The sequence below is a fragment of the Triturus cristatus genome, chromosome 7 (genome assembly GCF_964204655.1).
Source record: "Triturus cristatus chromosome 7, aTriCri1.1, whole genome shotgun sequence".
NCBI classification, from domain to species: Eukaryota; Metazoa; Chordata; class Amphibia; order Caudata; family Salamandridae; genus Triturus; species Triturus cristatus.
In genome coordinates, this window is record NC_140590.1 from 782,462,821 (window position 1) to 782,489,411 (window position 26,591).

The 26,591-nt window shown below is 44.9% G+C and overlaps 1 protein-coding gene across 3 annotated transcripts in view; it reads left to right on the top strand.

Moving 5' to 3' along the window:
* Positions 1 to 8,331: 8,331 nt before the first annotated feature.
* Positions 8,332 to 26,591, top strand: part of RNF145 (ring finger protein 145) — a 248,514-nt gene continuing 230,254 nt past the window's right edge. Inside the window, exon 1 of one of the 3 annotated variants that reach the window (XM_085617590.1) lies at positions 8,332 to 8,422. The gene's annotated coding sequence lies outside the window, so the exon portion shown is untranslated. Of the gene's footprint in view, positions 8,583 to 8,986; positions 9,006 to 26,591 lie in introns of those variants that run through there. The other 2 variants (XM_085617591.1, XM_085617592.1) reach the window with 2 other exon arrangements.

Sequence of the window (26,591 nt, forward strand, 5' to 3'; positions counted from 1 at the left end):
AGCAGCGCTTGGTGGTCTGTAATAATGGTGAAATGTTTTTCGTTTAGAAACACCTGAAAATGTTCGCAGGCCCACACTACAGCCAGACTCTCATTCTCTGGCTGAGAATAGGCGCATTCTATGTCAGACAGGCTGCCACTGACATAGGCCCCAATGTGTCTCTGAGCATTTTGATGACCATTATGTTGAGCAAGGATAGTCCCCAGCCCCACCCGGCTTGCATCTACTGTGATCTCAGTCTGTAACTTTGGGTGAAAATTGGCCATCTCGGTTGCATTCTCAATTGCATGTTTTATTCTTTTGAAGCTTTGATCACATTCAGCAGACCACTAGAGAGGGACTTTTTGTTTTGTTAAGTCTGCCAATGGGCCACTCATAGTAGCAAAGTCACAAATGTACCTTGAGCAATAGCTGAACATGCTAAGAAGGATCGCAGCATGGTAAACTCTTGTGGGTGGCAAGTAGCTGATAGAGCTTGCACTTTATCTTGGTCAGGAGTCATTTCCATTAGAGAATATGTGCCCACAGAATTTAAGTTTGGTCTTGTGAAACCCACACTTTGCTCCGTTCAGAGTGAGACCTGCATAAGCAAGTAACTGGCACACCTGTGTAAGAGCCTTGTTGTCACGGGGACAGCAGGGACTACGACCTCGAAGGGGGCGACTGGTGGACTCCTCAAGAACTGACCGGTCCTATGCTTTGTGTCCCTCAGGACGATCCGTGGACTGCAGCAGCTACAGACACGTCAAAAAAGGGACCCTGCACCTTTAACTGGGAAGCCTTCTCTGATAGCACCGCCCTCTATTCTAACGTGGACAGACAACCGCCAATAAGAGGCCGGGAGGGGAGAACCAGGATGTGTGACGACACCGGAGGGAGAACGGAGAAGGAGCACGACGGTGAACTGGAGGAAGAAGACGAGACCGAGCGACACGAACAGCCGGGGAAGAGCCGAGACCGAACGGAGGACTGGAAGTCGGAGGCGGGGGACCTCCGCACTCTAGTTCCGCCGAGCCACGCCCAAGGAGGAGGTGCGTGGCTATCCCAGGTACGGGATAGTTTCTCGGGTTGGGTCGGGAGGCGGGAGAAGGGAGCGCGTCACTAAACGCCGCCGCTCACCGCCTCGTATATAGTTGACTTCCCACCCCTATTCACTCACCCCCATTCACGAACGCTCGTCGCGAACACCTCTACACCAGTGTGTTTCCCTCACTCCCCATCCCGCAAAACAAGTATTAAGTAAGACGGTTAACCTAACGCTAGCCTCTCTCTTTGTTTGGCACGGTCCGGAGAGTCCTCGGCCAGCCCGAAAACAGCCTAGAAGCAAGACGGATTACAGCCCTCCGTGAGCAAGATCCCAGTACCGAAACCTTGGACAATCCTCAACGGGGGAACAAAGACAGTGGCCATTGCAGGGAATACCTAATAACCGCCTCTACCTACACCCCTTCTGTAGCGTCCTCATTGCATCCCGCTTACATGCTCCTTTTGCGGGGCTCCAAATATCAGTATGTTATCTCGACTATATGACACTGCCTCTGCATCACTCATAGATGCCAAGGTTTCAGAGTGCTATGCGTGATATTTTCATAATTTCATTGTAATTATGAGTGACATTTCAGCCACTATGAGTGACACTTTGTCGCGAGCAAAATCAAGCAATGAAGACGAGGGAAAGTAAAACCTATAAATATCAGAAATTACAACCATTTGACCATCAAGAAACTCTAAGATCTTCAAACTGCTGCAAAGCACCAGAAATGGAAGGCCACTAACCAGAGACAGAATGCGCTAATGGTCTGCCTTCCTACTACTGCTTCTCCTGCACTCTCACAAGCAAAATCAAGCAAAGCAGTCCATGGAAAACGAAACATATCTGAAATTACACCCATTTGAGCAACGAGAAACTCTAGATCTTGAAACTGGTGCAAAGCACCTGATCATTGCAGCTTGCATTTTAACCCTCTGAGCTACTTTATGGTGAGTCAAAACTGCTACTAGGCAAAACTCTGATCTCTCCCCAGCAGGAATCATCAGTTAACTTTGCTGTTTTTATTGTTGCGTAAAAACTGCTGAACCCACAAGTTTATTTATTTATTAAGGAGTATTATATAGCGCTGGCCAGACCCGAGGGTATCAGAGCGCTTTCCAACAGTTTAGTGCAGGAGTCATACAATAGAGCAGTAGTATACTCTTGGTTCGGAAGTCCAAGTGTGCTGTGCAGCATTGAGGTAGTACGTAGGTCCTGGGATAGTCTCATTGAGTGCACGTTGTCTTGGGTTGAACCTCTATGAGGAGGGAGGGAACAAGGGGTCAAGGTGGGGAGGGGGTAGGTCTTAGTGATACAATGGCGGGGAGCTACGACGAGCAGGGAGTTGTGTTAGGGCGGCGGCTATCTGTTCGGGAGAGAGCGGTTGAGGAAGAGGTCTTTTAGGTGTTTTTTTAATTTTGTGAAGGACGGGATAGTCCTGATATCTGCTGGGATGGAGTCCCAGATTTTGGGAGCGTTTCCGTCGAAGGACCGTGCTACGGTTTTTTTGGTTTGCATGTTTTCAAAGGGAAGAGTAATAGGGTAGTGGAGCTCCTGAGGGTCCTTGTCTGACCCGCCCTCTTGAGTTTGGCGACCAGGTAGTCAGGTTTTCCTGTGTGCAGGGCTTTGTACGTGAGGCAGGCAGTTCTGAAGCTGGCACGCAATTCGACTGGAAGCCATTTTAGATCTCTGAGTGCTGGTGAGATGTGATCGTATTTCCTAACTCCAGTGACCATTCTGGCTGCTGCGTTGAGAGTTGTTTTAAGGGGAGCTAGGAGAGATTTTGTTGTACCAGTGAGGGTGGCATTCCCATAGTCGAGTCTAGATAGCACCAGTGATTGGGTTGCTTGTTTGAGGTCTTTGGTTGGGATGAAGGGTTTTATTTTGTTGAGTAGCTTCAGATTGAGGAAGACACTCTTTGCGGAGTTCTTAATGTGTTTGGCCATGTCGAGTTTTGGGTCTAGGGTGATTCCTAATGATTTTACGGAGTTGGCCAGAGTAAGATTGCTGTTGAGAGCATCCATTGCCTTTACCCATTCTGAGATTTGAGCGTTCTCTTCTTTGTTGGAGATGAGGAGGATCTCTGTTTTGTCTTGGTTGAGTTTTAAGTGGTTTAGAGACAGCCAGTGTTGGATTTGTTTTAGAGTGTCATTTAGTCTGTGAATGTCGTCTATTGAGGAGGTTTCTAGATAGATCTGGGTGTCATCTGCATATAGGTGGAAAGGGATATTGGCTTTTTTTAAGTATGGTGGTGAGGGGTTCCATGTATATGTTGAACAGTTGTCGCTAGAGCACTGAACCCTGGGGGACGCCCCTGCTGACAGGGTGTAGGTCGGAAGTAAAGTTTTTGATTTTTAGCCTTTGTGAGTGGCTGTGTAAGAAGGAGGAGAACCAATGTAGGACCACCTCCTCGGCACCTACCCTTTCTTGTAGAGCCTTGATGAGTAATTGGTGATCAACCGTGCCAAAGGCTGCCGATAAGTCCAGGAGAATGAGGAGGCAGCATTGGTCGGTGTCGAGGGATTTGTGGATATCGTCTATGATGTTAAGGCTCGCGGTCTCTGTGCTATCACCTTTTCTGAAACCCGATTGGTGGGGATCAAGAAGTTTGATGCTGTCCATGTGCTGAGTCAGTTGTAGGAGGATGCATTTTTCGAGGATCTTGGATAAGAGGGGGAGATTGGAGACAAGTCTGAAGTTATTCAAATCCTTGGAGTCAAGGTCTGTTTTTTTTAGTAGCGGCGTGACTCGGCCAACTTTGAGGCATTCAGGTGTGACGCCAGTTTTCAGGGTTCTGTTTATAATCTTGCACCAGAATGGGGCTTTGGCGAGTTTCAGTTTTTTGGTCAATTGAGTGGGTATAGGGTGAAGGACGTGAGAGGCGGGTTTGGAGGTGGAGATCAGTTTGAGTATCTCGGCTTCCGGGATGGGGGTGAATGACTTCCATGTTTTTGTGGAGTGCTTGTGAGTGTTGTCTTCTGTACCTGGGGGCAAACTTTTGCAAGCGGGGTTGACGTTGATGTCCAGAGAGAGCTCAATCTTGGTGATTTTTTCTTCGAAGAAGTTGGCGAAGTTTTAGCATAGGTCCTTGGAGGCCTGAATTGAGGATTCAGGGGGCTTGGAGGTTTGTTGCCTGATGATGTTGAACAGTTCGTTGGGCCTGTTTTTTGCGTTGTCTAGGGCGGTGCAGAAGAAGGTGGATTTTTCATTGCTGATATGCTTTTTGTATTTCCTTCGGGCTGCTTTGAGTTGTTCAAGTAGGCTTGTGGAGGGGCTGTTCCTCCATAGTCGTTCTGTGGCTCTTAGTTTTCTCCTTTTGTTGTTAATGTCCGTGTTGAACCAGGATCTGGATGGGATGTTCCTGTTTTTTTTTTAGTTTCGGGGGGGCTACTTGGTCTAGAATGGATGTCACGGTTGTGTTGTAGTAGGCGGTGAGTTCTGTTGTGGATAGTTCATCCGTGGAGGCGGTGGGGAGGGATTTAACCCTTTCCTCTAGGTCAGTCATGTTGATCTGAGTAAGGGTTCTCGTCCATATGGGGGGTGTTGGGTGGGGTGTTGGAGTGTGATCGGTTGAGTGAGGTGGAATAGGATTAAGTGGTGGTCGGACCCATCCACGGGCAGGGTGTGGTCTATCGTGACTGTGTCGCGTTGGGCGATAATGGCATTTAGGATTGCACCTTTGTTGTGGGTTTCCTCTTAGCAGTGTTGGGTAAGTTTGTTGCTGTGTGGCAGCTCAATGAAGTTCTGGATTAGCGGGTTGTTTTCTTAATTCCAGTGTAGGTTGAGGTCGTCCAGAATTAGGTTGTTCGCGTCTCGGAGGGAGCAGTGGGCAATCAGGTCGGACAGGTGCTCCGTGAATGCGGTGGTATTGCCTAGGGGGTGGTAAATAAGATGGCAGATTAGTGTTTTGTTATTGCTAGTGTTAATGTTGGAGGTTAGACATTCAAAAGTGTTGTAGCTGAAGGAGTCTATTTCCGTGACGGAAATGTTGTTTTTGTGGATGATTGCTTTGCCTCCACCTCTTTGGTCTTTTCTATCTTTGTTGGTGATTGCAAAGCCTGGGGGGGCAAGAGTATCCATGAGTGATAAGGAGGAATCATTTAGCCATGTCTCGGTAATGAATGCTATGTCTATGTCGTGGGTGAGGATGGATTCTACTAGCTCTGTCGCGTGCTTGGTGGCTGATCTGCAGTTTATGAACATGCAGTTGGTGGTAGTCATCTCTGTTTTGGGTTTCTTCGTTCGGGGGGCTGTGGGGATAATGGTGCGGGTGGCCGTGGGTCTAGGGTATTTCTGAAGGGCCTGGTCTCTTCTCAGTGTGGTGATCACCTGAATTTTTGATTGGAGGGTGACAGTAATTGGAGTGTTGTACGAGGAAGCGAGATCTGCCGCGTCACTTGCAGACATAGCATCTCTAGTTCTTTTGGGTCTCTGTGTCAGATTAGAGAGGGGGGTTGAGATCCATCTCTGGGGTGGAGCCTTGGAAGGCCTTTGTTGTGAGGGGGTGGGGAAGGAGGGTATTTGGGAAGCTTAAGGGGGGCGGTGAGGTTGGATAGGATTTCGCTAAAGCCCTGGATTATAAATGCTATCTGGCTTTCAAGCAGGATGAGCCGCTGCCCAGTCTCTATGTCGGTGGAGGTGTTCTGAGCGGGTATGTTAAATCTAGAGGGGGGAGCCTGACGTTAAATTGCCCTATTGTGAGTGTGCTGTCTGTGTGGGTTCTGGGCGGGGCCGTGAGAGCAGGGTGGCGAGGGTCGTGTTGAGGCATCTGCGTTTGATTGCATGTGGGTCTGGGGAGGAGGTTGGGAGTCAAAGATTGAGTGTTGAGGACGTTCGATGTGGATTGCGGGAGATGGAGGGCGGGGGTGGGTGGGGGTGATTTAAGTAACTCTCCAGCAGGAGCATTTACATCCATAATTTATTTCTAAGCACAGCGCCCCCTCCCCCAGCTCAGCCGCAGGCGTGGCAGAACCACAAGTAACAAAAGGATCTCATTGGCAAAAGCAATAACCCACTGAGCTAGCTACATAAAATACATTTCAGTGATATCCAGGTACACGTTCTTTGCTGCAGGCATGTTAACCCTTTGCACTTCTATATGGTGAGTCTGAGACAACTCAAAACTGCCACTAGAAAAACTCTGATTACTCTTCAGCAGGTCAATGACTTACTAAGAATTACTGTCAGTGTTGTGAAAAATACCTGCTTCCTCGAGCTGGTGCCAGTCTATGGAATCACAATATCCTGGGTTTAAACAGACCCATGGGCACTTCCTTCTTGCCTGTGAAGTTAGACCCCTAGCCCCTGACCTGCACGAGAAGATCCCATGATTCGAAATACAGCGGACACTGACAAATCTTGCTGCTCATTAACATGGAATATGGACTCAAGTATGTATTGTGATTACAGATGTGCAAAGAATATGGCCATGTTTGATTAGCAGTTATATGGATAGTTTCTAGAGATATACAAGGATCAGAGAATCAGTGAAATGGTTAGGCTGCTCTGCCTGACACAGTCACTTACTAATTTGCAAGCCGGCCTGGAAATTCGGGTTACGGGCCGACACCCCCAGCCATGGCTGCAACGACTCATCCTGCAGCCAACGTGCAACCAGGGCAGGATTCTTCAGTCAGGCTCAGAACAACAGCAGCTGCAGAGTTGGTGCTGTTCTGCTGTGGGCACCAGTGGCCGCCGCGTTCCATGGATTGTGTCCAGTCATTGCAGGATCAATGTTGAGTTTAAAATTTGACCGCAGCGGTTTAAGCAGCTCTGCCATTTGCCGCAGTTACACTCATGATCTGCATGTGCCGCCACCCCCAGTCTGCGCTGCCGGCCACTGGAGGCAGCAGGACTTGAAGTACCGCCTCTCCTGACATCAGCAGAATAAACTAATGCTGTTTCGAATTGTTACATTGTAGCACTAGCAGGGCTCAGACAGCCAGCCCCAAGCCTGCCGGGAGCAGCACGCACACCACAGTGTGCTGGCACTCCAGCTGTAAGTTTCAGTCATGAATTAGCAGTGCTATAGCTTGACAGCCGAGGCAGGCTCTATGCCTGTTATGCGTGACTTTGCATTTCAGTGCGGGTATGCGGACCACCACAACGAAATCCGTTAGTCCAGTGCCTGACGCGTGGTTCTTGGCAGGGCTGACCACTCTACGCCACTGCACTTTACTATGCATCCCTGAGGTGTTCTCCAAAGGTTAAGTAGCAGGCAGGAGACAAAATGTAGTTGAAGAATCAAGAGAAGTTTATTGTACATCTCATACAAGGAACCTCAGCCACCAACAGTCAAGGCCAACTGACAAAAGCTTAAAGAACAACATTCTCTCACTGGGTAGAAAGTTCCACATTAGAACACATTCTGGCAATCTCAATAAAGGTAGATTGTGCAATACATGACTGAGATGGAAAAGACAGAACTGCAGACTACCACAATCCCTTTAATCTACCCCACTGTGTTCTACGAAGATGCATTGGATGCTGCTGGATTCAATGCCACTGCACTCTTTGCCACTATACTCTGCAACACTCTACGCCAATGCACTCTATACCAGTCCACTCTACAGCCACTCCAGTGTATGCCACTCCACGTGACTCCACTCTTTGCCACTTCAATACATGACACACTCTGCCACTCCATTCTACAACACTTGTTGCCATTCCAGGCAACGACACTCCCTCTCCTCTACATCACTAACTTTTAGCCATGCTGAAAAGCAGCCACGCTGGTGTACAATATGGCTAAAACACATTGGCAATGGCAAAGCCAATACCTCTTGCACAGGTGAGACCCATTGACTTTGCCAATGCTTTTTGTAATGCGTTTCGACTGCTGGTTCTTTTACAACGGCATTACCCGTCCTTTTTAAAGTACTCTGTTATCCTTCACTGTGTCTGGGTTGCGCTACATAAAACCAAAAATTTGGATAAGGATAACTCCCCCATTATTTTCTCTAAATCTCTCTTGGCATATACATATTAATAAAATAGGCAGTAGATACTGAGTTTGCGCAATCTAACTTAACCTTATTTTATGATGTGTGTTTGTAAGAGAACCACGGCTGTGCAAATCAAAACGTCGTAGCAATTCTTTAAAAATACGATAATGTTAAGATGTTTACATCCTGTGAAAGGAAACAAGACACGTCTGAAATGGATCACTCGATGAAACGTGAAGAATCCTGAAAGTATTCTGCCAAACAACATGGCCGACAGTGTGAGCATGCGGCTGCCTGCAAAGTTAGCGCTCTTGCTGTTAACTGGAGCTCTCCGATGGGAGCTGTCACATTTTGTTTCGTCCATTGTCTATGTCTAAGGTACACGTCATTGCCGGTTTTGTGTGTCAGGGCGTACGCATGCGCGACTCGGAGGCCCAAACGGATTGTTGTGAGTCTGACTCCCAGAGATTTTGGGGGGCGGAAATTAACGCGTAGTGTGTAGAAAAAGTGGGTGGTGGTTGTGAGCGTATGGGGGACCAGCCAGGGTAGAGTGCATTAAAGTGAACCTGTAGAGAAGGGGCGAAGTGTTATATATCCGGTGAGCTAAGGTATGTGCAACGAGGGAGGGGCGGCAAAGGGTATCTTAAGCTGGGAAAGGGCCAGATGAAGAGACACGAAGGTGCATTTTAAACAATGAAGGGTGACTGTGTGTGGTCGCTTCTGATCGCAGTGAGAGTGATCTCCTTCCCTTTTGCTGCCTGCGCCATCCCCCGTATGGCAGGCAGAGTGTACAGCCGCCCACCCCCTCGTGACTGTTTCTAACTTCAGCGAATTGCTTGCATAGGTTGGGTGCAGTCCTCGTCACACCCCTCTGAGACTGGCTGCAACGCGCCCACCTTCATTAAACACATTCTTTAAGATCACCAGACCGGATTGGGTAGCTGTACCCCCCACCTAGTTTTAAACATATCCTTTCCGTCACCGGCTGCAGTCGGCAGAGAAACTAACGGAACCTTCACATCTCAGCCTAGGTAACGTCCTGCTTTCCCATTTTATATAATAGACCCTACTTTCGAACCAAACGAACCCCCATGCCACAATCAGGCTCCCACTTGGTGCCTGTAAATCAATTGCCGCAGGCTATAGCCAGTCTTTCCCGGGCGCTTGGCTGTGAGAACACGCCCATGCCTGCTAAAAACATATCGTCGACAGAAGCTTCGCCGCCTCTGTAGGCACAGGAACCCTAGGTTCAAGTAGGTTTAAAAAGGATGAGGGTGAAATCTCTAAAAGGGTCGTTGCCAAATAAGTGTAACTGTGAATAATTCCATGAGGCGTTGCCTCACTATGCAATTAGAATTACTTTAAAAAAATTGATAGCATTACTTCATTTTTTGTCATTTTTACACATACTAATACTGTCTGGACAAAGATTTCACCTCATTACTACCAGTTAAATATCCAAATACATAATTAAGCCACTGAAAGACCTTTGCAAAGTGTCTTTCAACACGTGAGAACACATATTGCCACATTTTTATTAGTACCTTTTGATCTGTTTGATCTAGAAACAATTTTTTTAACATCTGCAGACTATGCAACAGATGGTGAATTATGCAGCTCATCGTTAATTATGCAAAAAAATAGCTGCAGCAAAATCACATTATTCCAGCGGCGCTGCTTAAAACACAAACTAAAGTGCAGTGCTGCCAACTCTGTGCCGTCTGACTAGTGTTTTGGTGCCTTTCTGTGAACTTTCTGTTATTGTTTAAGACGTGTCAGTGTCACTTGATAACCAGCATGTGCTTTAAACAAACCAGACCTTTTGGCTTTGTAAGTGCTTTTTTTTGAAGTGTCAGATAAATAAGTTGCATCAATGGTTGTTTTGCATAGTTGGAAATTTAAAATGTTTCAAGTCTAAAAATAAGACTATAAACTTATGTACTAAAAGAAGTGAGTACGAAGTTCCTCAGTGGGTCAAAGAACACAGTAAGAAAGTTTATGATGTCACGTGGATAGGTTGTCCTCCAAGGAGGAGGGGAGAAATCCTCCTTTCGGAACTAGGGCCCCTCACAAACCCAGCAGTGTCGTGCTTCATCATATGGGCCTGCTCTTCGTTGGGTCGGCGCTGCAATACCCGATGGGCACCCATAAAGGGGCTCTTTACCGGAGATCTTTAGTTCCTTGCTGTTTAGGTGCCGTGGGTGTAAGGGGCCTAGTACGTGTAGATGTAATGGTGGATGTGCAAGACCATCCCGGTTGCAGCGGTGCGGGATAGGTCTACCTCTGGGCTTCTAATTGGAGTAGACACAACACTACATGTGTCTAGTATCCCGCTGTAACTGATGAGGCGCGATCTTACAAACATTAGGTTGGTCTCTATACCTGCGGGTATTGTTCCCGTAGGTGCACTACGTGGTAGGTAGTTTTTCACCTCACCATAAGGTGTAGATAGTTTTTCTTTTCATTGGGTCCTGAGGAATCGCCACAGATCATTCTTCACTACTAGGCGAGAAACATGCCGACCATTTAGGATTAGAGCGCTTTTTTGACACATAACGACCAGATAATCGCCTCTCATTATTTTAACCAGGCTGGGATCCTTACAGAATAAAACTTATTTAAAGGATTCCCTCCCCTGTTTTATCTTGCACATACACCATTACATCTACACGTACTATGCCCCTTACACCCACGGCACCTAAACAGCAAGGAACCAAAGATCTCCGGTAAAGAGCCCCTTTATGGGTGCCCGTCGGGTATTGTAGCGCTCACCCGAAGAGGAGAAGGCCCATATGATGAAGCATGACACCTAGCTTACTGGGTGTGTGAGGGCCCTAGTTCCGAAAGGAGGATTTCCCCCTCCTCCTTGGAGGACAACCTATCCACGTGACATCACATAAACTTTCTTACTGTGTTCTTTCACCCACTGAGGAACTTCGTACTCACTTCTTGAGTATATCAGGGCACGTACGTTGGACCTTTTCAAAAGCCCACTGTCCCTTATTGTTGATTGACTATAACTTATGAACAATACTAAGGTCTGTTTAAGGATAGATGTCTTTGGAATGGCTCAATCGCTTCTGTTCTCTCCTTAACAAGACTTTCTTCTGCAGTCCCTTTTGTAGACACTCCTTTTTTATCCCCACTTCTTTTTGAAACCCTCCCTCTGCATATTTCACTCCTCCTCTCATTCCTCTTCAGCACCCTTTCTCTCTCTTCTGTATATGCTGCTTCCTGGTGTCGCCTTCACTTCGCCTTACCCAACACACAACGCACCCACCTACCCACAAGGCGCTTGTTTTCTTTTACTTTAACCATGTTAATATTTTGGCAACTTTGTACCTCTTTCGCACACTTTCCCAAAGAATCACAATAACAATTTGTTGTAATCTCATTATAACTGTGTGTATCCCCTTTTGGAATCCATTTTTGGAAACCAAAAGCAACTCCTAACTTTGTTTTTAGTAAGGCTCCTGCCTAAATGTCCCTCATGTCTGGTCGGATACATCGTGGTGGCAAAATCATTCCACCCATGGATTTGAGAAACAAAATAATCGACCTAGCCCATGAGGGACATTTAGGCAGGAGCCTCACTAAATACAAAGTTAGGAGTTGCTTTTGGTTTCCAAAAATGGATTCCATGGTTGAACTCAAGGTTAAGGAATGCGCAAGCTGTGCTAAAAGCGACAAAAGCAAAATTCTTCATAAAGCCCCTTTATCACCTGTCGATGTTCCGTTGGTTCCATGGACTAAACTGGCAATGGATATAATTGGTCTCATGGAGGCCCTGGGTCCGACGAGTTGGCCCACGTCTGTTGACTATTTGGGGCATACTATTTCCAAGGATGGTTTTAGACCCAAATTCAGCTTAATTCAAGCGGTCAAGGATGCCCTGCACCCATCTAACAAAGATGAATTTAAATCTTTTCTTGGATTAGTAGAATATATGTCCAAGTTCGTTAGAAATTTCTCTGATTTGTGTGATGGATTACGTGAGCTTCTCAAGAAAAACACAGTGTTTGAATGGGAAAAGAAACACAGTGTAATGGTTGAAACGATAAAACAACGCATTCTTGAATCGCCTACCTTAGGTACGTTTGCCCCTAAGAAAAACAACTATATTAACTACTGATGCTTCGAGTAAAGGGTTAGGTGCCATGCTCTCTCAGAAAGGAGATTGTGAGGAAGCTGTCATAGCATTTGCATCCCGGTCCCTTAGCTCATCAGAACGGAACTACTCAGTTATTTAAAGGGAGGCGTTTGCATGCTTTTGGGCAGTGCACCATTTTTAGTTTTTCTTATGGGGTATACAATTTGTCATACACACTGACCACAAGCCTTTAACTTTCATGTTTTCATCCAAACATACCCAAAGCATGTCTCCACGTATAAACAAATGGGTCTTGGGTCTAGAGAACTTCTGTTTTAAGGTAGAGTACCTACCAGGCCCGGAGAATGTGATTGCTGACTATTTATCTAGGTCTCCCCTCATGAGCAACCATAGTGAAGAACCTCTGGAGGTCCCCATTTTTTCAATGCATCTCCCTTCTCTTAATAGTGATGAATGGGACAAGAGTATGAAGGAAGACAAGGCCATGGAGGTTTTCAAAGACTTCATCATTAAGGGATGGCCTAAAAATCTGTCTGAAGTCCCTGAAGTAGTCAAAGATTTTTGGGAGGTGAGGCTTGAGTTATCTCTCATGTCTGGTCGGATACATCGTGGTGGCAAAATCATTCCACCCATGGATTTGAGAAACAAAATAATCGACCTAGCCCATGAGGGACATTTAGGCAGGAGCCTCACTAAATACAAAGTTAGGAGTTGCTTTTGGTTTCCAAAAATGGATTCCATGGTTGAACTCCAGGTTAAGGAATGCGCAAGCTGTGCTAAAAGCGACAAAAGCTAAATTCTTCATAAAGCCCCTTTATCACCTGTCGATGTTCCGTTGGTTCCATGGACCAAACTGGCAATGGATATAATTGGTCCCATGGAGGCCCTAGGTCCTCAGAGAAGGTTCATTTTTGTGCTTGTCGATTATACATCCCATTGGGTCAATTTAAAATTTACGCCATCCACCACGACGGTCAAACTCATCTCCTTCTTAAGGAACATTTTTGTTTATGAAGGTATTCCAGCTACCCTTGTAACAGACAATGGAGTGCAATTTGTTTCTGAGACAATGAGGGAATTCTTGGAAGAGCTAAATATAAGGCACGAGAAGACTGCACTCTACTGCCCTAAAGCTAATGGTCTGGTAGAGAGGGTGAATCGCATGGTGAAAGAACACATTCAAATAACCATCACCAATGGATTCAATGTGGAAGATTCCCTTAGAGAGTGTATTTGGGCATACCACACCACTCCCAACTGTGTTACAGGAGTGTCGCCTTTTGTGTTCCTGAGAGGGAGGGAGCCTAGTTCCAAAATGAACCCCAGGTGGTTGGAGGGTGGGAAAAGTGTATTACCTGATCTAGACCAGAGCAAGGAGAAGGTTCATCTACATCAACAAAAATACAAGTCTTGGTATGACAGGAAACATGGGTTCAAAAATCTTGATTACAAAACAGGTACGCCTGTGGTTGTCAAGAAACCTATTCATGTGCAACCAGGGTCGAGCAAGTATTATGCTCCCCTATGAGTGGACAAGGCAGGCAAGAACGTAGTTCGCCTAGAAAATGGACAGACATGGAGTAATGATAGACTTGTGGACATTTCCTAGAAATGCTTACTCTTTCTTTATTTTCCCCTTCATAGGGAGATGTGTTGTAATCTCATTATAAACGTGTGTATCCCCTTTTGGTACATTCCGTTCCCCCCTCTTACTTCCCATTCCATAGTAGCTTCCCTTAGAGTTCATGTTAGAATGTTGAGAGGAGTTTCTGTGAAACAGGAGAGTGGATGATCAGAATAAAGAGTTCTTATCTTACCTGCTTTGGATTCTGCATATTTTTTTGGAATTCAACACAATTACAATTGGAACAAGTGGTTAAGTAAAAAATTCTAAATGTAAATAAAGAATGCTTAGGAGACGTGGATTACCTTCATGTTTTTTTTATTTTTGCCGTTATTGTTGCGAAATCGATCTATTTTTTTTCCTGTAGAGTTAAGGACTTAAATATACTGTGCAATGGTGACCCTTTTCAAAGTCAGTTTTTAAATACTCCGTTTTTAAATACTGCTGGTTAGGAGTCCTGGAGGTTGGTTGCCAGATCCCCCAACTTGGTGTCAACCTAAGTTCAGCAAAAAGAAGCAACACCTCTCGGCGGACATGGTGCATTTTGCGTTCCCTAGGAATTCACTGCTCGCTATGCCCAGTCTGAGAGGGCCTCTGGGGAGATTGGATTGCCTGAGGCCTTGGCCTTTTCAGCCAGGTCCAGAATCTTGATCAGGGCCCACGCACATCAAGGAGTTTGTCCTGGTAGTAGCGCTAGGACCTATCATTACCCTTTTGGGGTCCATAATATACTTTTGCAAGAAGGTGGCCATACGGGTGTCTAACTCGGTGGTCAGAGCCACCCTACCAGGGAGGGAGGGCCTAAGGGATTAAACTTTCAGACACGCCCAGTCTTTCTTATCGAAGGGTTTCCGAAGGCAGCTTGCCACATACTTGGCAACGGAATAGGCCCCAACTCTGTTGAGGCCCATTCTGCCAAGCAAGGATGAATGAGATCCTCTGAATCTAACATATCCGACGGTTCCTCTGTTACCTGATGGTTTGAAGATCCTGTGGGGGTTGGGACCAGGGAAGGGCGCAAGGGGCCCAATTTATCTGGTGACCCCCCATCGTCGCCGTCTTGGCCAGGGGCGGCACATCCGGTGCGTTGAAAGCTTCGCTTGTCGCTGTTGGCGCAGAGCGCAAAAAAGCTGTTTTAAGGCAATCGAAAGCTCCCAGATCTACCCCCTTGTTGCCTTTGCGTTTAGTTGCACGCCTCTGCGAAGTGGGAGACCCCAATACGGGGTGGGAGTCATCCAACAAATTTAGGGGGAGCAGGCAGGCATAAGCTAGTTCCATCAAGTGGCGCACTAGAGGTTTAATTGCGGATGCCACCGCATGATGTATGGAGGCGTCTACTGCATCACAAAATTCATCATCTAGGGGAAGGACCTGTAGAGACTCTTCCTGTAATTCTCACCCATGGCTTCTGAGGTTCCCAATAGGGGCCTGCAGTGATCAATGTTTGCAACAGCAGGGGAACTTGACAAATTATAAAAGCAGGGGAAGACCTGGCAATAGGGTATAATCAGCATAGGTTTGCAGGAGCTTATGTAGGTAGCACAAGGTTAATGTGGCACTGGATGAGCCAGTATAGGTTTAGGCCACGCTAAGCACGAAATGGGGTCAATGCCCTGGGGATAACTCACCCAATGGTCAGAAGATATTTCAAAACACTTGGGCCTGCCCCGGTAACAGCACGAGTAAACGCTGCTAGTTAATATGCAGGTTGATACAGACCCTTTCTGTGGGTGTCAAGCTGTTTTCCAAATACTTCAATTCTACCAACTCGTTTTAAAACTGGCATCTGGGCTTCCAGGCGGTTTGGCGGAAGCAGGGATGCAAGCTCGTCAGTTACCGTGTTATGACAACAGCACGTGCCCTGCGGAGCAATGAGACGCGCCTAGTAGGATGCGCCTCTAGGGGCGGCCGGCCTCACTGCCCAAACGTGATCCCGAGGCTTCACAGCTGCTGCAAAAGGAGCACAGAAGTGCGTTCCGCAGCAGAACCAGGAGGGCGAGAAGCCTCAGTACACTCAAATCCGACAACAAGCCAAATATACTAGCAATTACATGTATTGGAGAAATGTAAAAAGACAGCTGCTGGAAAGCAGGAATGAAAGAGGAAGATATGCATGGGATGTCCGCCTAGAAGGGAGGATCTGAATGCTGATTCGACTAACTGTTGTAGTTCTTTTCCCTTTGCCTTATGGAAAGTTAGTTTTGTTGTTTTCTGTTTAAGTCTGCTGAAATGGAATACATGAAAGAAAGCACAGCATAATCCTCGCCTCCAGTCCAGAAATAGAATTTGATTCTGAGACTCCCACTGACAGTCTAGGGAGTGTAATTTTTATTTCACTTTTTAGAAAATGAACATTTATAAATGTCCCATTGAGTGCAGTGCACTGTTATGAGTTAAATTTTTTAGGTCGAGTCTAACAAACAGTGTGAGCTGTCGGGTTGTGAAAGACCTATTGTGAACTTAAATAAGACTTACAGCCTTCCCATTGCTTACCATTGGTTGGCATTATTGTAACTCTCATTTGTTTGCTTATTATTTTATTGCCTTCCTCTTCCTGTATTTATTGCTCCCCTGGAGCTTAGCCTATTTGCGAACCCCTTGATTGGCTTACTTGTATCCTTCCACAGCTTATTTTAGGGATATGTGTTTTTCGTTTACATTCAGCACTCCATGCGAATGAATGTGTTTTCTAGCTCTCTGCCGGGTGCTGCTTCCCCCCCTTGTGCTGTGTTGTTCAACTCCCAGCTTGTTTGTAAAATCAGATTAGCAGTGATATTGTTACTGGCTTATGAATTGCAGATTTTGAAGGAGAGTGTTTTTAGGGCTCGCGCCCTGCGTTGCAGCGCGCAGCACTGCTCGTGCAGGCAAGAACCCTTTTGTCCGGATTTTGAAAACGGACCCTGGAATCGCACACGCTTGTGTGTGTTCTTTTCCTTTTGGGTTCCGCTATTGGGCTTTGAGTGCGTGTTTTTTTTTTAACAGAGCACGCAATAGGCCAAAGACGGGCGCATTGCTCCGCCCATGGCCTATTGGTGTCTGTTATGCGCACCAAAGCCCATGTGGTTTCAATTATCGTGCCCAGACACGAGCGCGATAATTGAAAACATATGGCTCGCTGTGGCGCACGCACCACTCGCGGGCGTGTTTTTATTTTATTTTTTACATTTCACTGCCGCTTGTTCATACTACTGTGTATTTTGAAAGGGCACGCACTGCGCTTGTTTTGAGATTATATCTTCTGTCCCCTGGTGCTGTCGTTCTGCAAGGTGAGATCTCCCACTGCAGCCCCCCCATCTCCCTAGTAACCCCATCCCTAATAGATCTGCTGTCTGAGATACGTCACACGGAGACCTGCCCGAGCGTTTACTACTGACATTTTGCAAATTAAATGAAAAAACAAAAGGAAATCTGGTTTCTTTTTGCAGGGATTTAATGGCGACGTTTATTTCATCAGACATAATGTTCCATTGATGTTGCATGAAGGGAAATTGATTTACTGTTAATTGTTAGAGCTCGCAAGGTTGTTTTCTGGAAACGTCTGGCGTAATTGCTGGGGTCAAGAGAGGTCACACGACAGAGAGGCCGTTGATGCCTCTTCAGAAATATCGGTTTCTTTTGAAGAGGATCTGTGATCATAGCGGTTAAATACAGGCCTCTCTCTGTGGGGGCTTCAGTGAGTTATATTACTAACATTTTACTACACATCGAACATGGCACGTGAGGTCTTTTTCAGCAGGGTGATAGTTGGGCACTTATTGGGCAATTTTAGAGAAATGGTTATAGGGCATCACCCCTCTAGACATGCACAAATATGGTGGCGTTTTTGACAACAGACTAGAATGTGCTGGACCCTGGAAACTTGATGGCATTTCTTATTTATTTAGGTAGCATTTAAAGCGCTTAAACACTTATTTTTTTTACTAGCAATTAGCAACCCTTTAGTTCGCCATTATTGTTCTAGCGCTTGCTTTTGTTTGTTTGGAGCGCTGTAAATCTGTGGCGTAACACAGGCCCCCGCATCCCCCACGGTGCGGGGGTGCCGAGCTGCTGGGGGCCCCCTCAGCACAGTACTTATGCCTGAGTGCTCCGGAGCGGGGGGGGTCCCCTCCTTGTATATTGCAGGGGGGCCCCTTGAACTTTTGTTACGCCACTGTTGTAAATTACAGGTGCCACTATTGTTGTATAATATCGGAACACGTCTGTTATAAATGTATTTTCTTTTGTTTAAAAAATGAAATGGGTACGTGTAACGCAGTAAAATGTAATTTCGGTAGAACATGTAACTCCTTTAGTAAGAAGACAGACCGTTAAACAATACATAACCTACAACGGTTATTTCATAATAAGTGGAATAAATACCGTCTTTATTAAAAAATTTTACCTAGTGAATTGCTACTGACAGTTCTGTCTATAATGCTTAACGCTCTGTGCTGTTGGCGGGAATGGTAGTCGCGGTGCACGCGTGTTTGTTTGATTCTGACTAAATCCCATCTTGGTGGTTTAGGAGCTAATGTGCCATGCCAGTGCTTAAAATGGGCTGGTACTGTCAGTTATGGAGTACCAGCAATTTTTTACTTTGAGAGAGGGAGAGTACCGGCACTTCTCAAGACAGATGTAATACTTTTAATTGGAGAGAACCGGCACTTCTAATTTCAAGCACTGGCTATCACTTATTTTGTGTTATCCTTAAACGAGACAATAAAGGCGTGTGTTTTGTAGAAGATCTAAGTAAACGCTGCTTTGTGCATTTGCGTGGAGAGTTGACAGCTCCTTGGACTTCCCGGGCGAGGCATGCAATATTTGTGCTGTAGCGCGTGAACTGTCGTTTCATGGACCTCCGAAGGATGAAAGTTCGAGTCTGCCCCGCCCTGATCAGAACCAGGGGGTAGCACACAGTCTTCTGGAGCGGTTGCATTAACCCTCTCTGCTAGTTCAACGTTCTTCTTGGATACTATTAACTTGTCAGATTCAATACCAGTGCACAGAAGGCAGAGCGTCGGCTGTGTCTTTTGCGGAATGTGCACTCTGCCATGGTCCTCCTGTGCATGCACAGGATAGGGGTTTTAAGGAGGAAAACGGAGAAGGGAACATAAAAGAAAAGACGAGTGAGCATTAGACCGAAGGGGGAGCAAACAATCCCGCTATATAATTGATGCCTAGGTGACGCCAGCGGAAAGGTGACAGGCGGTGATTGGTATAGCGCTACGTTGTCATTTGCAGTGATTTGTATAGCGATGTGTTGTCATTTACGACGGTCTGATTCTTGTGTGCAGCCACTGTTGGCGTTTAAACCTATCCTTAGTTTCTGGTGCCCTTAGTCAACACTTTACCAGACGAGCCTCGGAGAGCAGGTAAACCCTGCTTAGTTACTTGTATATAGTGCCTCTCAAACGGTCACAATAGTATGTATGCGCATGTTGAATCGGTTACGGCTGCGCTGGTTTTAATTAGCAGAGCATTGGCGCGCAGTGTGCCAGATGGTGGGCTGGCTGCATTCCAGCCTCAGGTTACATGTTTCATCGGCTTGGAATGTGACTCTTTATCACCTTGTGCGCACTCTGTTTAAGTTGCAGCATGACATGGGAGTTTCTTAAAGCCTGGGAATGTGGAATGAAAGGGATCTGTGTCTTTTTTAACTGGGGTGGAGATATCGGGTGTCGTTTCCTTTTCAAAGAAGTTTTGGCTGGTCACATAATATTATCGCAATCAACAAATAAGAACAATAACATGTGATTTGCTACAAGAAATATTTCTCAGAGGTAGGTATACACGGTATGGAGCTTGTGTCCAGGATTGCGCACTTTTTGGACTAGGACGTTGAGGACTATAGCATTGAAAATGCAATAGGTTTCACATTTTAAGTTAAAGCCATTTGCTTTGCTATACAATACCATTAGCAAAGCAAATGGCTTTAACTTAATAAAAGGCGAGACCTATTGCATATTTTTATTTGGTATGCTCCAAACCAAAGTTTTAGCTCCTGATAGAAACTTTCAAGCCGCCCTTAACGTTGCAGTTTTTTAGTGTTTAGTGGCGGTATTTCTAATGTACAATTTTTTAGTCCCCTGTATTCATGAAACAGACTTATTAGTTATGGTGTGCCCAAGTACAGAGGCTTTGTTGTGTTTACACCTGGTATCCCAAATGCAGAGTTTTCAGTCTCTGTACCAGTGGTGCAGTGTTTAATCTTGGTATCCCCAATGATGAATGCCTAGTCCCTATATCCCAGAGGTAGAGTTTTATTGTGAACCTTAAATGCAGCTGTTCAGATGTAAAGTGTTTAGCCCAATTACCAACAATACTGTATTTACTCAGTTTAACTGTAATGCAGATTGTTTTTATGTTTTCAGTTTTAAAACACCCGATTTGTTGTTCTGATAAGCCCTGTGGCCAATTTTATTGTCACACCCCCCAATAAAGTTTTTTAAAATTATTATTATTAATGTTTTTGACCCCGGCCTGTCAACTCTCAACCTTCCCCTCTGTATTTCCTCCTCACTTTGTCCACTCCAAACAACAACACATACATTAAACACATTTTCATTTACAATGGCAATAGCTCTAAATCTTGCTAACGCGAGACCTATTGCATTGCAAATGCTTGTGCTTTATCTTCTGTTCCACCTATTGCATGAAAGGTCAAAGTCTGTCACAAACTGGCTTTTATTGGACTGGGGTAAGTGTCATCTGTTGCTCTCACTTAGGGCCCCATTAGGATGGCGGGCGGATCGCCCCCACCGGGCCGGCTGTAGTCACCACCAGACCGGCGGGGGCGGTCCGCCCGCCATCCGTGCAGCAAAGACCCCCCCCCCCTGCCATATTACAATGGCTGGGGGGTCCGCGGCGGGCGGAAAGACCGTCCGCTGCTTTTCCACCTAGTCGTCAAGTTGACCGGGCGGGAAAGGGTTCAATATGGTGGCGGTGCCTGTTAGACACCGCCAGCCATATTACAATGTTGGCGGGAACATGCCTTTCCTTGATGGCATTACCGCCACAGAAAGGCATGCAGAGTCTGCTTGCAGGGGCCCTTTGCGGGCCCCCAGGGACTCTGGGGGGTGCATATGGGGGGTACCTATGGTACCCCCCTGCCTTTCAATGAACGTGGCAGGCACCACGCGGTGCCTGTCGCGTTGTGCTTTGAAACGCACAACCTGCCTTTGTGGCATTGCAGCGGGCGGTGCTCTCTGAACCGCCCGCCGCAATGTTGCAGATGCGTCATGCCCCTGCCAGTGTGGTGGGCGCATCCTAATCGGGAGTGCAGGACCGCCGCACCCTCAGCGGGCGGTCCCGTTTCCCGAGGGTATGGCGGGCGGACAAAGTCTGCCCGCCATACTAATGGGGCCCATAGTTGGCATCTGAGACAGAAGGTTTATTTCGCTTGATGCTTCTCCTGGATGCCTATAAACCTCTTCCCTGGGTTCCAATGGGAGGACCACATGACTGGAAAGTAAATTAGGCATTGACAAGCTTTACATTCGTATATTTCCTTATTTTTGAATTATTTCGGTTTCGTAAGTGAAAAGTATGTAATAAAAGAAACCATAGCATTTATAAAGATTGAAAACATTTAACCTGTTCACTGCGTCGGCCAACGGCCATCGCGAGCACTACCTCCGTAGTGCTGCGCACGTCCGTTGGCCGACGTGACCCCGCCCGCACACAGAAACGCCCGCACTGCGGCTGATTTTACAACATGGTTAAAGGGTTCATTCAATTTACAGTTTTGAGATATTACAAGATGTTTGCTTTTCCTTAAGTATTTTGAATTTTTTTTTCTTTAACAAAACATAACCGACAAACACTGGCAATGCCATCAGCTCGTCACTCGCATTGTGAGAGCGAGACCTATTAAGGTTGCCAATGCTTGTTTTCTATTAATGTAATATTATTATATTGTTTTAAATTGCCATTAAATAACAAAGCAATATAATGCCATGCAGCTTTGAAAATGCAAAGAGTAGAACTCCTGCACCAAGATCACCAACATTTTGGTTTTAAGGGCTTGAAAAACAGGCTGCAACCCTGTATGGCCACGAGCTATTGGTACCTGTTACATTGGCTCACAGTGGGCGACTCGGGCCCCCACCTTTGTGCCCTGTTTAGCGAGACGATTGCCTCCATGTGTCTTCACCAGCAATTCGGAATATTGGGAACAGCAATTAAAAAGGAAAAAAACCTTCCCGTTGCTTTTTTTTCTTGACTGATCTAATATGTATATTTTCATTGTAGCATCAGTATTTGTACTCCTTTGATTGTTTGAAAGTCTTTGTTGGGAATTAAAATAAAAAATGTGCCTCTCCTCCCCATTCTCTACTGGCCTCACTTTATTTAGTCAGTACATCTACCTCAGTAAACCAGGCCAACTCTAAAACCTGCTGTTTTCTTCAGATTTTTCTACTCCAAGCTCCTGAATTGTGAAATGTCCTACTCTACACTCCATTATTTTGTGGCCATCTCACTCACCTCGCTACCAGAAAGTTACAACCAAATTAAACGTTTCCTTAGTCCATCTCCTGTGGGTACTAAATTTCCAGCCTTGATAATAGCGCCACTTGATTGATTTGCCTCTGTTAAATTGAGTGTACCCTTGTGCTAACCCACACAGACGTTTTGCACTTTCCATTTTAATTCCCTCATATCTTAATATATTTAGCGCTAAGGTTTTGCCCATTGATAGTGTTTCAGGATTTTTGACTTAATAGCACTAACACTCGCTGTTGTGTTGGTATATGATAAGGTCATAAATATTCATTCATAATCCAATTTCCAGTGTACAGTTCGCATGGTTCTGGTTCGCCTAGGGTCAAACCCCTTAGCGTTCAATAGTCAATTTTGGTATTGTATCAATCTTTATTTGGAGGATTATGTAATGATGACTTCGCCAGGTCTGCTCATAAGGGCAGATTTTACAAATTTACTCCGTACTCAAGTGCTCAAATATGCAAGTAGGTGATTCCAATTTACACGTAAAAAGCACAGTTCATCCTCCCGGTTGAAAAAAAAGCAAAAGTACACAATAGTCCTTTGCTATTTTTGCCTGTGCCTTTAATAATATTTCATTTATGGTAAAACTTGTAGCCAATATGCATCATGCAACAAGAACTTCAGGGCTTATTGAGTGTTCTAAATATTCTGTATTCGATCCTTATTCGTGTAGGAGATTTGTTGTACCAGGAGCATCAGAAAAATAATTGTTCAAATATTTCACATTCTCCTCTGATACTTCATGGGGGAAGGTGTGTTCTTAGTGATCCTTCTCTGAAAAGGCTTTGTCTTGTACAAAACCGATTTTCATGAGTGAGAAAAATGTTCCCAACTTTAAAGTGAGCTCTTTGACCCACACTGAATGTCAAATTTGGAACAGGCGTTCCATAGAAATTACGAATCTATATTGAATATATCAATGGTTTGTGTCTATAGTTCAGTCGCAAACCGTTGAGCAGATATTTACTCCTCAATGGTGATGGTAACTGATTCACAAAGGGGGTGAGAGGCTTCTTTTAGGACCATTGCTTGTTCCCACCGGTAGCTTTCCAAAATGTAAGCAATTTTCTTTCTTAAAGCTGCACCAGTTTTTTTAAGGAACACAGGATGCTTTAAAAAAATTCCATCATGGAATATAAGGGCGAGGGGGTGTCTGTGGGGCCTGTAGTGGAGTAAGAGAGAGAGGGGTGATGGGGGAGTGCGAATGAGGAAGGGGAAATTAGCACAAGTTAGTGAGCATAAGTAACTGAGGGAATATAAGTGATGAGTGTGGGTGAGCGTGTGGTATGCTTGTGAGTCTGTTGCAAGCCATAGTATACTTTAGGTTATTCTTAGCTTATGGGGCACCCATGGCAAACTGCTTGTAATCTGTAATATATGTATTCCTTTCTTATGGAAAAATGTATTCTTTTTTTTTAAGTCAGTCGTAGGCTCACAATACTATTTGAACAAAACACTTGCTTTGTCTTCTGACTTTTAATGTATGCACCTACACGTTTTGGAAGTGCTATTTGATACTGTTTGTTTTTATGATTTGGATCACCATCGTATTGTTGATATTTTTAATTAATCAAGACAATAAACATTTAATTATTATTGTGGCACTGGCATTTGGGACGCAATTTGTGGTGTAAGGGTGGTCACCTGTGGCAAAATTCAGGGTCTGGTATACTGGACGTAATTCTAGGCCTAATGGGGATCCCATGGCAAAATGTAGGCCCTGGCATACCAGAGGCCATTCATAGTCATTTATGGCACCTCGGGCAATATACGGGTACTGGCACGTTGGAGGTAATTGACCTCAAGGAGAGTAACTACAGCATAGTAGTGGGTAGGGCATGAGAAAATGCTAGACCTCACATACCAGAGATAGTTTTGACATATGGGATACCCATGTCATACAATATAACCAAAGGCAAAAGTCTGGTACTGGTATGTTGTACATAATTCTTAGCACAAGGGTGCATCTTTGGCTTATGCATGGCATTCATGCAAAATGCTGACCGTGGGCCTTTGGAGGTCATTCTTAAAATGTAGGCAAGGGGGGTGCTCAGTGTAAATTTTGCAAAGGAATGGGGTCCACTTTTGGTAAACTTTGGGCTTCATTGGTAAAGCATGATTGTAAAATAATGTTTCATAAGCACGTGTATGTGAAAATTGTGTTTTAAAATGCAGTAGTTGACCCATGAAAAAAACAAAAACCCAAGGACAAAAAATACCTCATTCTAAACCTTCTAGAAGAGGCGAGATTCACTTTGCTGACTTCCTAGCATTCGGGTCAAGTATTGCACCCTGCCACTTTGAGATCACCAGCTGCCACTAAAAGCGAGAACTCTCAGTCAAACATTTTCAGATAGCAGTCCAAGAGTCTTGAACTCTATTCCCCCTCTAACAAGACAATTGTTTCTTTGAATACTTTCTTGAGAGAACACAAAATCTTACTCGTCCACCACCAAGTGGAAACATATCCATGATGATCTTCTTATAATTGAGTGCAGAAAAAAAGCCTATACTTTCCCATTTTAAAGCTTCTGTGTATACTATATAACATTGTTTGATCTTGAGCACACTTAGGAAAGCTTTCTGCATAGATACTGGACAGATGGATTTTGAACCTTTGTAAGGCTGTCTACCTTCAAAATCTATTTCTAGAAGATTATGCTTTGAGTGCCGCTGTCATGGCATTAAAGCTCTGAGCGATATATCTATCTTTCAGAACTGGAACGCCAAGACTATGCTACATTTTAAGAGGAGGTACAAATGGTAAATTAGGAGTACTCCAAATTACATTAAATGCTCCTGAGAATAAAACTGAGGTCTAAGTACCATCTCGATCAAGTATTTAATCTAGCCTGGAGCCAGTTGTCTAAAGGTGAATTTCGTAGGTTAGGACTATTAAAATTTGTTAAGCTTTTCTTTGTTAAAGGCACATGTCCGATACGGCTGGGGAAAAAAAGGGTCCAAGGTTTTTGAGTACCTCAATAGAACTCTGGGATGACTTTGTTACTTGGGAGCAAAGTATGACAAATGCATCTTATTGCCTGATTTTTAGTTTGCAAGCTAGGTGATCCTCTTTAAAAATAAAACAAATTTTTGGGCGGGGGAGGGGGTGGTATAGTTGGAAGAGAAGGTGGCATTATAAACCCAGAGCTCTGCAGCTAACCAACATATCCATTGCAATCCTTAAACTTGAATCAGTTACCAAAAACGGCGACCCACACCCTGAGATCTGCCCTCATTAAGACTGTTTTTGATCTTGCCTATGTTCCAACACCTTTCTTTATGCTGGTTAAAATTTGTTAAATGGGCATGTCTGGCAGAAAACTGTATTATCAGAATTGCAAGTGATATATATATTTAGTAATTCGGTTTTCTCCCTGTACAAAGGTACCTTGTCTGATGATTTGTTCTTGCATGATTTACATTTTGAACAGGTGAAATCCCCTTTCTTTATCCTAGTCGGATGTCATTCTGTATACTGCCTAGATGGCTGTGCACCCAATTATCTCTTAAGGATGTCGCTCTTCCGTATGTTATTTGGATAATCGTGTAATACCCTGCTAATGATGATGTTGTTCTTAAGAATATTCAAATTTTCTCTCAATACCCATGATGATACTGCTGCATTTGCGCTGTATGATTTTATAAATCGATCAACATTGTCTTGAGTGTCATATATTTTCTTTTATATTACAACAAATCTTAGTGTGCCAAATCGGCTACCTTCCTTGAAGCTGCCCCTAGGAATGTTCAGGGTATTTTGTGGAATACAGCATTACTACAATTAAGTAGCAGGCTTTACATCAGAGTGGGGACATCTAACCTCTGGTTTCTTTTGGTCAGCAAGAAAGGAAAAATGGAGGGCTTGACACTGCTTTTTGACAAGGGGACTGCCAATGGGATAGTCTGGCTAAAATACCTCCGCTCTAAGAATCATCCATGCTCCATCATAATTTTCCAGCACATATTCAAACTTGAGTTCGATAACTTTCTAAAGATATGAGTGGCTGCACCTAAACTAAAGTTTGAAAATGAGCCAGCTCTCACCAAACTGATATTGTCAATGCAGTATAAAGGCCGTCTAGTGTCCAACATTTATAAACTCCAATGTCCTATTACTTGTATTCTATAGGTACCCAATGAAGCAAATTGGGAAGCGGTACGGTCAAAATATAAAATCGCCCCCTTTTCTACTCAATAAATGGCCATCAATCTGTAAAGTGCTCATTATAGCCTAGTTTAGCAAAAACAGAAGTTATGCTCCTGCGCCGAAATAATTTGACGACCAGCTGCCTTCATTTACTACACATTCACTCTTCCAATATCTGTTGGAATTGGAAAAAGGAAACAGATGATTTATCGCACACAATATTTAACTGTCCACTCCTGAGGGAATTT